This window comes from Falco biarmicus, chromosome 4 (genome assembly GCF_023638135.1).
Source record: "Falco biarmicus isolate bFalBia1 chromosome 4, bFalBia1.pri, whole genome shotgun sequence".
NCBI classification, from domain to species: Eukaryota; Metazoa; Chordata; class Aves; order Falconiformes; family Falconidae; genus Falco; species Falco biarmicus.
In genome coordinates, this window is record NC_079291.1 from 70912033 (window position 1) to 70926884 (window position 14852).

A 14852-nucleotide genomic window follows, 5' to 3' on the forward strand; every position below is an offset into this window, starting at 1 on the left:
TTCTAGCCAAAGCCTGCTGCAACGTCCTTTTGTGTTTGGTTGGGTTTTTTTATTAATCTTAACATTAACCATTATTACACCCTGTAATGTAGTAATTACAGCAGGCGAGAGAGATGAGCCTGAAACATCAAGGGATGCAAGTAGCACTCCAGTTCACGGAGCTCCAAATCAATCCTTTTTAGCGTGGACTTATCTTGAGCAAAACAAAAGAAATTTCTTAGAAAACAAATGCAACAAAACAGAATGCAGGTTGTCAAATAGTGCAGATGATGGCCCTGGTAGTCCTTCGAGGAGGACATGACATGCTACAGAGTGCAGATGCTCAATTTCTTGCTAAATGAACTGGACCTGGTGTAGAGTCAGAGTATGGTGTTCAGCCCAGACCAAGAAAGATCCCACAACAGCTTAAGTACATGCTAAATAGATCACCTGGCCAAGACACTGTTTCACATGGTGCCAGCTCATCTTTGGTTGGCTTCTAACATGACAAAACATGGGCAGTAAATTCCAGGATGCCGGTGTAACATCCTGCATCACACCCACAGCACTGGGCAGCTCCAGCTGCTGTCAGTGTCACACATGATGATAGAGTCAGACTCACTTCTTTTTGCTTTAAGAAGTGTTTGACAACCAAACAGCAACTTGCTGAGATGCTCTAAACCATCCTGGCCAGGACTAAGGCAAGGATGCGACCAAGGACCCCTCCGACTCTAAATTTGGGGATTTCTCGTGGCCTCTATCAGCTTTGCCAGACGTTCACACGCACAGCAAAGCTGAAGACCCAGCGTGTGCCAGTGTGACCCTGTGCTGCTGAACGCATTCCTGGCTCTTCTTCCCACCTCTTCAGCAGACAACTCTACTTGCAGTTCAAGGCTCCAGACATTAAAACCTAATAATTTCACTAGCATCCTACCAACAATCAAACATTTTCTGCACTTCTTTTGTCTAGCAGGTTATATTCTTTTCAAAAAGTAAAAGCTTGTCTTTCCTCAACACAAGGGAGTTATACAATTAATTAAAACTAAGTAGATGACCCCTAAAATGCTGGCTTATTTTACAATTGCTCTGCTGGTTACTCTAGGCTGGTATACAATGGCTTTACTAGCTGATTGCAAGTAAGATCTTGTCTAAACAGAGAGAAAGATGCAGTTTCCCATAAAACTCTCGTTTGTCAATATCTTAGTCGATGTTTAGCCTGCAGCCCCTTACTTCACACAATCTTCATTAACTTTTAGTACTAACTTTACTGTTTACCGAAGTCTAAAGCAAAAGATGAACCTGGGCACATAAAACACTTGTACAGTTTTATACCTTCTGTGGTGCAGCATGCATAAAAGGAACATGGTTTCTGTTTCTCTGCTTCCCTGGGGGACTTACTGCTCCAAATAACACCGCCGTCTGTTGAGAATACCTTATTCCTTGCCTTTTTTATTCATCTGTAACTCTGAGAGCAAAACCAACAGACCTTTGCCTGACAGCCAAACTTCAAACAGCGCCAGCGCAGGAGGCGAGCTCCTGTGCAGCACTTCTGCTCCCGGTGGGAGAGATTCCTATGGCAGCCTCGCCAGCAAAACCTTAGAACAATTTTGCTGTAGCGGAGTTGTTATAAATTCATGAGAGCACAGCAGAGGTCAGGCTGGAGCCTGTCTCATACGGCACAGTTTTGCATGCCACCATGTAAGGCTTCTTAATGGACCACCTCTCAAAGGGTAAGGGTAAGAAAAGCCATTGCCGCCTCGGAGAGAGCATGCCTGTTCTACCTGCTGCCATTCTCCAGTAATGCAGCAATACCACGTATCAGAGAGAATAGCCCCACGTAGCAGGGCAGGTAGGTAATGAGGAGGGTGCAAATTAAATCCAACATCACTAGAAGCCACACAGCACTATAGCATCCACTTGAAGCAAGTCCTAGGATGATACTTTTAAATGGTTTTGGTTTATTTCAGCAGGAATGATGCAACAGTCAAAGTGGTTTTGCACAGACCATTGTTATAATGGGGTAGCCAGAAAAGGAGGAGGAATTATGCTCCCTCCTGAGTCTCCTGTAATTAAGTTAATTTTATCAGGATAACCATTACCTGGGTGTACCCAGCCCTGTGAAGACCTTTCTTCTCATGCATTAGTGAATTATGGTTTAATTTCTCATTATCACTGATGGAAATAATATGTGGAAGCCCATGCACGCATAGATAATATGGGACTGTGCGCCCGTCTGTGTCAGCTGCCTCCTCTGTGGAGCGCTCCTTGCTGTACTCAAGCACCCGACCAGCCTGCCGATGAGCTGAGCATACAATTTTGTCTGTCATTACCTGGACTTAATTTATTCTTAATCTTTGGCTTCTTAATACAGAAAAATGCAATAATAAAGTGCCAGCCAGAGGGCTGTTTTTGTCAGTAGATTATTCAAGTAAATTTTTCTACTCCAGACTTGCAGCCTTTAAAAGGGCTCCTACTCCACTGCATATTGAATCCCAGGGATGTTTCTTATCTCATCTACTTCTCCTTGCCTCATTCTGTTAGAGACCCTCCCTGTCAGATAAAGTCATCAGGTCTCTGGATAAAGAGAAGCAATTTCTTTTGCTTGATTAACTGCGTGACTTAATGCTATCAGCTGCATTAGGGGACAGAAGCATAAGACAGGCTATCAGGGAATCAAAGTCAGCCACAGCCACATAAATCTCTGCAGCAGCACCACGAGGTATGAATAATCAATTGCACATTCCCAGAGAGTTTGCCTGCAATAATAAAAATATTTCTTGTAGCTTTCACAAGGAACAGGTAGATTGACAGGAGAGACAAAAAAACTCTACAGCATCACTTTTTATATTATTTGCAGAGCTTGAGAGGGGCAAGGTGCAAATTTTTGGCAATCCAGATGTGAGAATCTATTAAGAAGAAGATACGCATAAGTACCTGCAAATATTAAAATGAAAGAGGTCAATGTTGGCTCTATCCAGGTGCACCTGGGCAGAAAAGCATCCATTGGAGAGCAAGCTCTCAGCTGCCTGAAGCCTGGGAGAGCCCTTGCAAGCTTCTCGCTAACTAATAACTCAGTAAGTGCTTCTTAGTAAGCGTGAGGTCTAAGCCAATGCTGACCTGCTAAATGGGTGTTGAGTGTTTGCCCATCACACCAGGAGGGTGTTTGGAGTCCCAGCGGGCAGCAAACACCGTTGTGCCAGCGGAGCTACATCAGCGCGTGTTGAACACGGCATGGCAAAGCCCGAGCTTTCCCAGAGCCTGAATGAGAGCCACAGCAGCCACAAGGCACGCAGCCCCTTCACCAGCCATCTCCCTTAACAACGCCTTCATATATATTATCTTCAGGTCATGAACTGCTCAGCTGGAGTGAGGTTTAGAAGTTTTGCTGGAGAGGAGATAAAGTGCAGCATGCTGGCCAAGTCAAATAAAGCTTTTGCTTTTAAATCAGGCAGTTTAGTTCAAATCACTAGCAAATGGAAGCTGTTTTTGTCCAATAGCATTCATCAGTCAACTCCAGTACAATCAGTATCCTCATCACAACTGTCATATGCGGTAGATGTCTCTAGAAGAGGAACGGGACTGATAAAGCCAACCAGGGCTTCACAGAAACTTGAAATTTGGAGTCCAGGCCAAACACCCAACCTGGTAAGCTCCTGCCTGAAATTAAACCCCTTGTACCACCTCAGGCAGAAAAGCCTCCCACAATAAACATCACCGCGGCTAACAAGAGCGTGGAGTGAACTACAAAATAATTAAAATCATCATGTGTCAAGGAAAAGCTGACTGATTGCTGTGGCTGTGATTAGTTATTCCCCTGCTCTGGAGAGTATTAGCATGAGAGCAGAAGATAACCTTGGTATTTCAGTAAATATTTAAGCTCTCTGTTTAGCAACGTGGGTGAGGTTATCAGCCCAGAAGAGCTTGTTTCAGCTAATTATCACAACCTCTTCCCCTCCTACTGCCGATACATCTGTAAGGGTATCTGTGGAGGCACGTTTTCCCCAAACAAGAAACCGGTCCAGTCTTGGGCACTGCAGAGCAGCTGTTGTTCTTCATGCCTGCTGAGGATGCTGCTTTCACCCAGCTAGATGGTACGGTAGCTTACTGCACTCCCTGCAGCATCTGCTTGCCAGAGATTAGGACTTTCAGCCCTTCTTTTTTTAAGTAAAAGAATTTACATCTTTAAGTTAATTCCTAGCTCTGCTGCAGTTCAGCCATTCGACAGGAGCACGCCAAAACTCATGTTTCAGAAATTCATATATATATATATACACACATATATTAAAAAAGTCTCCCAGTAAGGGATATTATCTGAAGCCCAGCCTCCAGGCCTTTTTCTGAGATGCTCAGCTCCAGCCATCCCGCATGCTGCAGGAGGAAGGAATAGGTCTCACTACCCAAGTAGATTAACTCTCCAGAGCTTTTCTAATTAGAGACACCAGCTCCATGCCAAGGAAATGTGCTTGCTGCAGCTTATTTTAGCTCTGCAGTTCTGACAAACCAGTCACTTTTCCTCTTATGATCTTGTGTAATTGGAAGACAAACTTTTTCTGAATAATGAATGCTCAGAGATACCACTGCTCATGAAGCCATGCTATTTTGTTATAAAAATAGATCTGCACAATGATAACTTAATAATAACAATTTGCCCCTGTAAATCACAGAAGCAGAGAACAGCTGAGGCTGGCAGGTCCCCACCCCGACCCCTGCTCAGGCTGCTCAGGTCTGCAGCTGGTTAAGTTTTGAGTGTCTCCAAGGACAGATGTTGCACCACCTCTCCGGGCCCCTGTGGCAGTGTCTGACCACCCTCACGGGGAGAACATTTTTCCTGTCTAGCCAGAATTTCACTGGCTGCAAACCGCTCACAGCCCCTTGCCCTTGGCTGTGCGGCTTTGAAGAGTCCAGCTCCATTCTCTGTAATTTCTCATTAGATTACATCATTTACGTCTCATTTGAATTGCTATTTGGTGCTCTCTGCATTGTAAGCCTTTAAAAACCAGGCCTTATTTTTTTGTGGAAGTTCTTGGGTAGCATTAGGAAGAAGGCACTTTGTCTACACAAATTACTCCAGTGTGTGAGGATTCCTTCTGCAGAGCAACGTGGTGAATTAAGACCCTCAGCCAAAAACAGCCTTAACAAAAACTCACAACAGTCGAAGGAATTAACATTTTCCAGCTTACCTTTCCCCTTGCCACCCTGCTTTGAGGGACATTCGGTAGCTCCTGGGAAGCTCGGCTCACGGCGCCATGCCCATCTCGGCAGCGATACAGTGCACTGGCCCCGCAGCGGTGGTGGTTTACCTGCTCCCCAAACCCCTTTGGACCTTTCAGCCTTGCACTGGGCCACAGTCTGCAGAAGTTTCTACATGTTGCGACTTGTCTCAACACCCACAAAATGTTGTGCCTGAGGACCTTCTCCATCCATTACTTACCGTGTGAAAGCAAGAATTAAAATTGTTGTTCTTCCCCACTTCAAAAAGCAAATATTTTCTTCCCTACCTTCCACCTCTGACAAGGTCACACAGCCTCCTATCCCACCGCTGCCCACCCAGCCAGGTGCAGGGGGGGTGCTGGGCCCTCAGCCCCCCAGCTGCAGAGAGTTTTCAGGACCCATCAGGCTTTTCATTTGTCCTCCACCACCAGTTCGCAGGCAGACACGTTAGGCGCGCACCCTAACCCCCAGCGAAACTCCAAATTTGATCTGGTGAAGCCCAGGTAAACCCTTCCCAGACATTATTTCTAGTTGAGACTTATGCTCAGCTGCAGTCCATAGGATTTGTCGGTCTCAGTCCTCCTCCTGGTGGGGAGAGATGTAATGGCTCAGTGCCGGGGGAAGGAAGGAGAGGAGGGATTGAGGCTGGGATGTGCCTGGTGAACGAGCTGCCCCTACCTCCCCTCAAGGAAAGTCCCTCCAGCCCGAGCCAAAGGACAGACGTGGAGCCAAAGGGGCGCACTCTGCTCCTGCTGCAACAGTGGTATGAGCAGCACAGAAAGGCACTGCTTCCCTGCCGAGGTCTGCTCCATAGCAAAGGGGGTGAGAAAAACCAGGCTGGAGAGCTGTTTCTCTTCCTCCACCAGCAGCTTCGACAAGCTCTGAGTTCCCTGATGCGCAGCACGCAGCAAAGAAAAGGGGGCACAAGAAAACAGCATCTTGCAGTGGAGGATCGAGGAGCCAGAAGATGGAGGTTAAGGGTGTATTGGCTCCTCCAAGGAGCAAGCCAAAAGTGGAACACCAACGTTTTGGTGTTGTGGAGGACCCCAGCAGAAAGACAAGATTTCCATTTATCCTGATGGTTTCTCTGCATGTGTTACTTGTGTGTCTCAAACATCTAAAGTGAAATCAAGAGCTGGGAGTCGTGCCACCCGCCCTTCCCGCAGCCCTGGGGCTGGCGCAGCACCACGGAAACAAGGGAAAAGATGGGAGCGAATAAATGGTCAATGCAATATGGAGGGATTAACAGAGTTTTCTGTGCTGATTCCCTTGCACATCAAGGGCTCACCCCTTTGTCTCAACATACCACTGCAAATTTTGGTAGGTTTTTAACAGAAAAAAATACCACAGGAATATTTCATTCCGTCTGTTCCTTTTGCTGATTTTTCTCCTTCCTCACACTGTCTCTTGAAAGAGTAGCTAGAGCAGTTTCAGCTATTACCAACCACTATATTAAAACAATAGAATTTGGGGTAGCCCCAAAGCATTATTCGTAGCCAAAACAAGCACAGTTTCTCCCTAAGCCTTTCACATCAGCAGATCACAGGCAGGGGATTGATGCATCCCACCTAAACATCAAACATGAATGTGAAGTGTTAAATACCCACAGCCCACACACAGCATCCTTCAGACTACAGAGGGAGGAACATCTGAGGTGGGCTGAGTCACCCCCCAGATGTGCACCTCACAAGCCCAAGGGCACTGGCCCGCCCAAGCTCACGGAATAAATGCCAAACTCCAGGTGAGATGAGCCCAGCGCCCCATCCCAACACCCATGACCACCACCAACAGCTCTGCAAGAACCAACAACTGAACCTCTCCATCATTTCTGTTATTTAGAGGTTCAGCTGTTGATTCTAGCAGGTCTGTCACATCACAGCACATTGCTTTTCTCTGTCTAAAATGGATGGTGTGGGGCCAGGAAAACAGCAGGCATCTTTTCCTTCTCTGTTTGCCCTTGAACTCCACAGAAGAGGTCCTTCTCCCCCTGACCTTTACACTACTCTTACGCACAACGCACAGGCTAAGACATTAACCCTGAAAGAGCTCCCTATAGCACAAACTCAGCAGCAGTACCAATGCACACAGTGTTTTTTGTAATTGCTATCTGCAAATACAACATTATACATCAATCAATAGGTCAGAAGATTTCACTGCTCACTGGTTTTGTGGAACCAATTTACTGGATGATAAGGAAGATTAATTTATTACAGGATCTTGTAGGACACTAATTGTTTGCAGGAGAAAATAAACTGTTTACTTAGATTTAGCAGAGGAATGATTCCCATTCATATATGTGAACATACATATAATAAGATGTAGGGATATATGGCCTCAGTTCCATACAGCTGCAGCAGGTAGAATCGAATGGCTTTGCATTACAGCATAAGGCCAGTGCCACCGGGCACAGCAAGCCCTGCAGCTGAGCCCCTCCGACCTGCAGCAGCACAAGCAGCCCCAGGCCACATCCACCCAGCACGCCTGCTGGTGCACACTGCGCGTACTGGGCTGGCAATGTGTTCTGTGCTCCGCCTGAAAACTTGCGATAGGGCTGGCTGCAATGTGCTTCAGCCTTCGGAGTAAGCAGCAGGGATTTAAGTTAGGCTGGAGAAAAGCAGCATAGACCTTCCTCCTTTTGCAGCCCTTCTGCACGTGTGGAAAAGCAGCACTGCTCTGCAACAAATGCAGACCCTGTAAGTGGTAAAAGGTAATGAAAAAAAAAAAACAAAACCCAGAATAGGGCACTTCCATGGCCACCAAGGAGCCTGCTTGAGCTGCTCTGCTGTTAATGCCATGGGCTCAGCAGGGAGCTTAGGAGGGCAGCCGACAGCATGTGGCCGTGCTTGGCTGGGTGGCAGCACACAGGCCACCACAGCGTCCCAGTGACACAGCTCCAGCCTGAGCCCTGCCCGGCAGCTGCACAACTGGTTTTACCGTCTCAGGCCGGGTGAGGTGGCTGTGCAGCACGCTGTGATGTAGACGTGCCCCGACAGCATCTGTGCCACTCCTGCTCTTGTTGCCAGCCTCTAGGACTCATCTCTGCATTAGCATGTCTGCTGGCTGGGCTGCCAACCACGATGGGCTTTCCCCTTAATTCAGCTGCCTAAAAAAAAGACCAGAGTTTTCCTCTGGGATTTAGCTGCAGCCTCACACAAGCCCTGAAGAGCACGCGGCACCCGGCACTAATGCCACACATCACCGCGAGTTTGATGCCACCAGTGGAAGGAGCAAGACCCCCTGCAGAGGAAGCAGATTCACCCACAAAGGCAGCAGCTGGGGCACCATGAGGGCCCGACCCCCCATGACCGCGTGCCCCGAGCACCGTGCTGCACCGGCAGATCACGGCCAGGGTTTGTAGCGCAGCCAAGAAAAAGCAAAAGCCACTGCAGCGTGAAAAGATTGGCATCCGCCCAGCGGGGCTGCCGCCTAATAGACGGGGCTTAGATACATATATTTGGACAAGGAGCAATCAATATTGTACAGAACAGCACAGCACATACGTTGTCTCCAGCCAATTATGCCGTACTCTCGGCTGTACAATATTCATTTTAATGTAACCCTGAAAGGAGAGAGCATGGCAGGTCAGCCAAGTGAAGTGGCAACCGTTGCTATACAACCCAGTGCTCATTTCTTTGAAAACCCATGTCATTACAGCGCAAATCCTGACAACCAGGCCCTTACAAAGCATGGTTCTAGGAAATCCATTAAACCTTTACTCCATTCGTCGCTGTTGCTCTTTTCTCTTGCTAGCGACACACATGCCGTGAGGCTCTGCCGCCAGCTCTACTGCACACTCAGCACAGCATCACCCTTCCCACCAGGTAACGGCACAGCCCAGCTCCATGGGGAGAGGCAGGATGCAGTCCCAGTGTCTCAGCTCATCCTCCTCCTCCTGACCAAGCACTGGGAGTTTGTTGCCTGCGTTCAGCCTGGATACCTGGGGGCCTTACCCAGTGCCAGCAGATCTGACTACAGATCCACCCAGCGCAGGGCAACACCCTATAGAAAGCTGTATTGTGGCACCAAGGATGCTGCTCTGAGCCAAAGCCCCTGTCCTCAGCCCAGCACTGCAGTCTGCTGGGTCACAGCATCTTTCACCTCTTTGCACCTCAAGTTATAATGGTGAAATACCATAACAACCCTATTCTCCCAGCCTTCTCTGTCTCTTCTCCAAGGCTGAAGCTCCCCTCCAGCATCTTCAGCTGTCCTAAGTTAGTCTCATACTATCTGGCATCCGTTTTAAAACCTCAGAATGACAAAGGAAAACACCAACCAACTGAAAAAAAGCCATTATTTTAATGATCTGGGTGCAAAAAGACCCTCAATTTTTTTAAGCCCATGAATCAAAGGTATGGCTTTTACAGGCGGCTGCCCAGCACACCACTCACTGCAATGCTTTGTGCAGGACCTGGAGGTCCTTCCCTACCCCAAATACTAGGATATAAATGTCTGCAAAAGGCTTTTGAGTGTTGCCAGGCAGGAAGCATTACAAGAGGCAGCAGAATCAGTATTATTTATATAGATCTTGTTATTACAAACTAGAGCTCCACACCATTGCTGCAATAAACCATTACCCAGGAGACTACTGAAAAACCTGAAGGAAATCCTGTAATGAGATTGGGATGAGATAAGAACACAAGGAGACAGCCTTGCAGATCATTTGCAGTTAAACCCTTAAAGACAGCCGCCTCGACGTATGCTGTGCATCGCAGGGGACTGGCACATCCACAGCGTGCTCTACGACAGCTGCAGGACTCTAAAACCCACCTTTTCCTTCTCACCGGTATCTCTTGGTTTCATTCTTCCTGGTTTGTTTTTCTGCTGACGGGAATAAACCTCTTCCATCGGAGGACACGGCTGTAAGAGATGCCAGAGGACAGCCCTGGCAGGTACCGCGTGGTTCGAAGGCAATACTAACCATCATCATGGGGAAGATGCCCAGCAGGGACAGGTAGCCAAATCCCTCCCGAAAGAGCGGGGTACTGCTCCGCAGACCCCACGAGCGACATCGTGTGCTCTCCTTTGAAGCAACCAGCTACAGAAATAGGAGCAACGGCACGTGCTACAGAAATAGAGCTAAATATTCCCTGCATTTGGGCCATGCCCGGAGGACAAGCAGTGTCTGCCTGTTGTCTCGGGGGCCTGTGGTGCCAGAGAGGCCGGGCTTTATGCCAGCAGCGCTGCCTACGCACAGTACTATGTACCAGCGCGGCGACCCAGCCTGCGGCTTTGCCGCTGCCAGGCATGGCTTCAGTCTTAGCCGGGGGCAACAATGCTGTTGCATCTACAGCCAACGGGATCTTTATTTTTCAGGCAGAAGCTGCTTGAATGCAGTGCCCCAGGAGCTGGCGAGCCGCTTGCTGGGCTCCCACTGAGGCTTGCTCCACCACTGCAACCGAGACATGCACACCCCAGAGCAGAGGGAAAGGCAATATTATTTGTGCTCTCGCTGAGGGAGCTGCAAAGAGGAGCTCGTTAGTATTGATATAGAAACCCCAAATCAGGCCACTTTAGTCCATCCCATTTGTAGAAGCAATAATGCTGAAGTGAATACAGAACAGACCACATGTGAAATAACCTCATTTCAGATCGGAATCCAGTTACAGAGCAACCCGGGTCTGGTGATTTGCAGTAGAACTTTCAGCCACCACCTCGGTCGTGCCCATCAGTGACCGCAAGGAGCAGCCAGGCCGTTTCTCCTCTTATGGAGCCGGGATGAGCTCGCGGGTGCAGGGCTGGCCGGAGCCCCCCGCTGCCCCCACCAGGCCACCCCCCGGGGCAGGGACCCCCAGTGGGGTCGGTGCCACTCGCTGCTCTCCCCGTGGCAAGGCACACTGGGGCGCAGGGGGCAGTCAGGGCGAGCACAGGCCAGCAGAGCCGAAGCCAGGCAAATTGCACCCATCCAGAAGCACCTGCAGAGCCAGGGCCGGTTAAGGCTGCCAGCTGTCCCCAGCAGGACTGTTGTATTTTAACTCACAAGGTACCTCACAGCAGTGCTGGGACCCAGACCTCTGGCCAGAATCCCTTCTTTTTTACAAAAAACCTCTCATTAAACAGCCTCCTAAACAAGCAGGTTTGTATTACTTCTTAGCAAACATGAGAAGCCAAGTTGCCTGAGGAAAGCCCTGAGCAGCACATGCCAGCTGTTAATATATTCAAAAAAATACAAGATACATCTGGGGACTGTGGATAAAGCTCAGTATAAGCCAATACTTAGAAATAAATGGGGTGTCTGGAAACTAAAGGTCAGCTGATTTGCATATCGTCATCCACCATGGAAAATAAAATGTTAAATAAGCCAGGTATTTTGGTTGCATCAGTACTTTGGCAGAGACCTGAGCCTGAAGCATACTTCCATGAGCAGTAGATTTTTCAGTCTAATACTATTTTATACAAAATAAAGGCACCCAAGTTATTTTAAAACTAGTCAACTGATAGGTACTACGTGATAAACACAAAGCCAAATAGTTTCTGTCCTTGATCCAATCCTACTCAGTACATTACTCAATTATCTGGGAAATACACAGAGCCATTGCTGATCCAGATTGTGCGCAGCAGCATTTGGTGCCAGGAACAACATTAATGACGGGAACAGATCTGGAAAGGTGGGTACTATCAGCTTATTTGAGCAAAGTGCTCTGGATATGCAAATGGCACATTGCCTGTCGAAGGACAAGAACACAGGTCACGCTAATGATGTGGACAACAGTTTTTGGTAACATCAACTGAAAAAAGGAAATGGAGAAGTTTGTACGGAACCAGCCACACGTGAACTCCTCATGTGATGCTGTTACTGAGAGGGGAGAAGCAGTCCAGGGCAACAAAAATAGGAGATTAACAAGCAAGTGCAGGAAAATTGTGTTATTTTGGCATCTAGTATCCAAGATACCATTGCTAAATGCTGCGAGCAGCTCTGGTAACCATATTTCAAGGATAGTCTTGAAAACGTATGAAGGATTCAGACAAGACTCTGAGGTTGTATCGGCTCTGGAAAAGTTGCCTGACCCTAAGAGGCTTCCACAGCTCCGGCTGTGCCGTTTTCCCAAGAGGTGGCAGGGATAAGCCAGCCACAGGCTGCAGCCACCTCCAAGAGGAAGAAACTGAGATAGGGTGCAGCTCCTAGCCCAGCTGAAACGGATGCTTTGCAGAAGCAGTAAATGAAGTAAATATTTTAAAGCAGAGGGCAAGCAGTCACTGGAAGCACAGCCCTGGGATGTGCTTGGCTCAGCAAGAAGCATGGCTGATGTGCTAAGAAAATGGGCTCAGGCTGAAGTTAGGAGCCCAAAGCAGAAGGTGCAGGTGGTGTCTGGGTGTGCAAAGTGGCAACTTCTGGCTTGGACACCTGAGCGAGGCAAGCACTGGAGGTCATGTAGGTGAGAAACCCCTCCCAGCCCTGCTTAAATGCTCTCCCCAGCTGCCCCATCTCTGACCCATGGCCAATGGTGTCCCTTAACAGTACTGAAAATGAGGTTAATGGCATTGGGAAAACTTCCAAATGAATAAAAGAAAAGGATGCTTCATGGCAAGTACCTGCGGAGCTGACTGCTCTGACTGCCTGCTGCAGGCACATGCACCAAGGATGGCTGAGGTCTTTTGGGGTTTATTCCTCTAAGGGGACGCATGAACAACGTGATGACATTTTAAGGCTGTTGCTGTACCTTCCCACTGAGACCATTGAGGCATGCAAAGGATTAAAAAAAATGACAGCTTATATACAGGACACTGCCTCCAACTGAAAAACATCAGGCAAAGTAACTGAGCTCTGCAGCTGGAAAAGGGCCAAAAAAAAAAAAAAAAATACAGAATCTTCCTGTAGCAGTAGAAAACACTACTGGGTCACTGTAGATGGCTTTAGCCAAGGTAGCGAGGTGACAGCAAGCCTGAGACTCCCTGCATAGGGGACACAGTTACAGAGCTGGCACGCTGCAAACTCCATCAGCACAGACAGTAACGCAGCCCCAGACAATGCGCATCAGTCACGCACGTGAGCACATAGGTGCACGCAACCTCAGCTCAGGCTCCTATGAAATGCAGCCGAATTCAGCCTTGCTCGCTGGCGGGGCGTTGGTGCCACCCGGCTCCAGTCACACAGCACCCAGCAGCTTCGCAGCTTCTCCCAGGGACCACGCAGTTTGCCCAAGAGTTGACGCCCCCGCAAGCCTCAGCAAACCCAGCAGCAGGACAGACCCCCTCCCCACTGCCGTATCACCCGGGACTCCCCCACCTCACCCTGCAGCTGCAAAAGGTGCAGATCCTAACGCCGCCCTGGGCTGAAAGCAGAAATACTCATTTCTGCTCATTAGCAAGTCTGCTGAGGTCAGGTTATCGTGCACGAGCACGGCGGGGACTCATCAAGCCTTTATGCCTAATTACACACAAACGAGCCACTCTCTCCAGTCACGTGTCTGTCGCGCTTTCCAAGCTACCATGAGTGCTGACATCAAAACCCGCGCAGGCGTTAGCTGGGGGGACTCTACACATGGTCTAATTAAAAGAAAGAAAATAAATGTGACAAACCTCCAGAGTGATGAGGCAATGTTTCACGTGTCAGAACAGCAGTTCCAATTCAAGTTTGGAATTTGATAGAAAGCTCTGACTAAAAAGAAATAAAGGCTGGCACTGCGAAAGAACAGACTGTTAATAATGGAGGTCTTCAGCATCAGATCTTTTTCAGGCAAAAACTACTCGTCACAATAAATGATATAAAAAAATTCAGTATTCGTACAAAAATCTGTGTGCATCCATAAAAGTTGCAAATAGACTAGGTTAAAAACAACCTCAGAAAAAAAGAGAACCCATTTTCAGTTAAGTTCCCCCATATTCTGCCCTCTCAAATCACTGCGAAAAGCATTCGCACAGCCTCAGAAATCCCATTATCTCCCTGTTCTCGTCATAAATTCAGCAGTGCTTCTTTGACAAATTACATTCCTATCGTATTATTTTACTAAAAATTACAAGTCAGAGTTCTTCTTAATGAAAGCGTACAACAGTAAGTAGGATTTTTAGAGAGACAGATAATTGGAATATATACATGTATGTAGTATAAATATAGTATATGCACATATAGATGGGATCATGATGTGCCATTACCAAAACAGCGCTATGATTTCTGTAGCTCTTTTAGCAGCCTATTGTGATCTGTGATTCATGTGTTTGCAGGAGCTCTGCTTGTCACCCAGAGCTCTATACCTCCTTCATTTGCCTGGTTAAAATAGGTTGGGGGAGATTTTTGGGAGGCTTTTTTTTTTTTTTTTTTTTCCTTAGTTTGTCTATGTGGTAAGTTATTCTGGAACAGTTATTCTTGTGCAGATTCCCTCAGTCTGGAATGCAATGCTTTATCATTTTGATTTAGCTTTATGCATATGCTCCAAACTCTAAACATTTCCCTTATTCCAGATGAGGAAACCAAAGCCAGCAAGCCTGACTCCAGCCCACACAACGGATTAATCCAGACATCCTAACATCGGTGCTAGCCTTAGCCTAAGGACCCTCATTCACCGTTTACACAAAAGCTCATAAATCAAGACCTGTCCTGTGCTCACGCTGCCCTACAAATTTTATTTTTGATTATTTGGGTTTGTTAGACTAGGCAAATTTTCCACCCTCTTCACATAAAAAAGAAACCCATACACAGAACACACGGAATTAGAAACAGTCTTCCC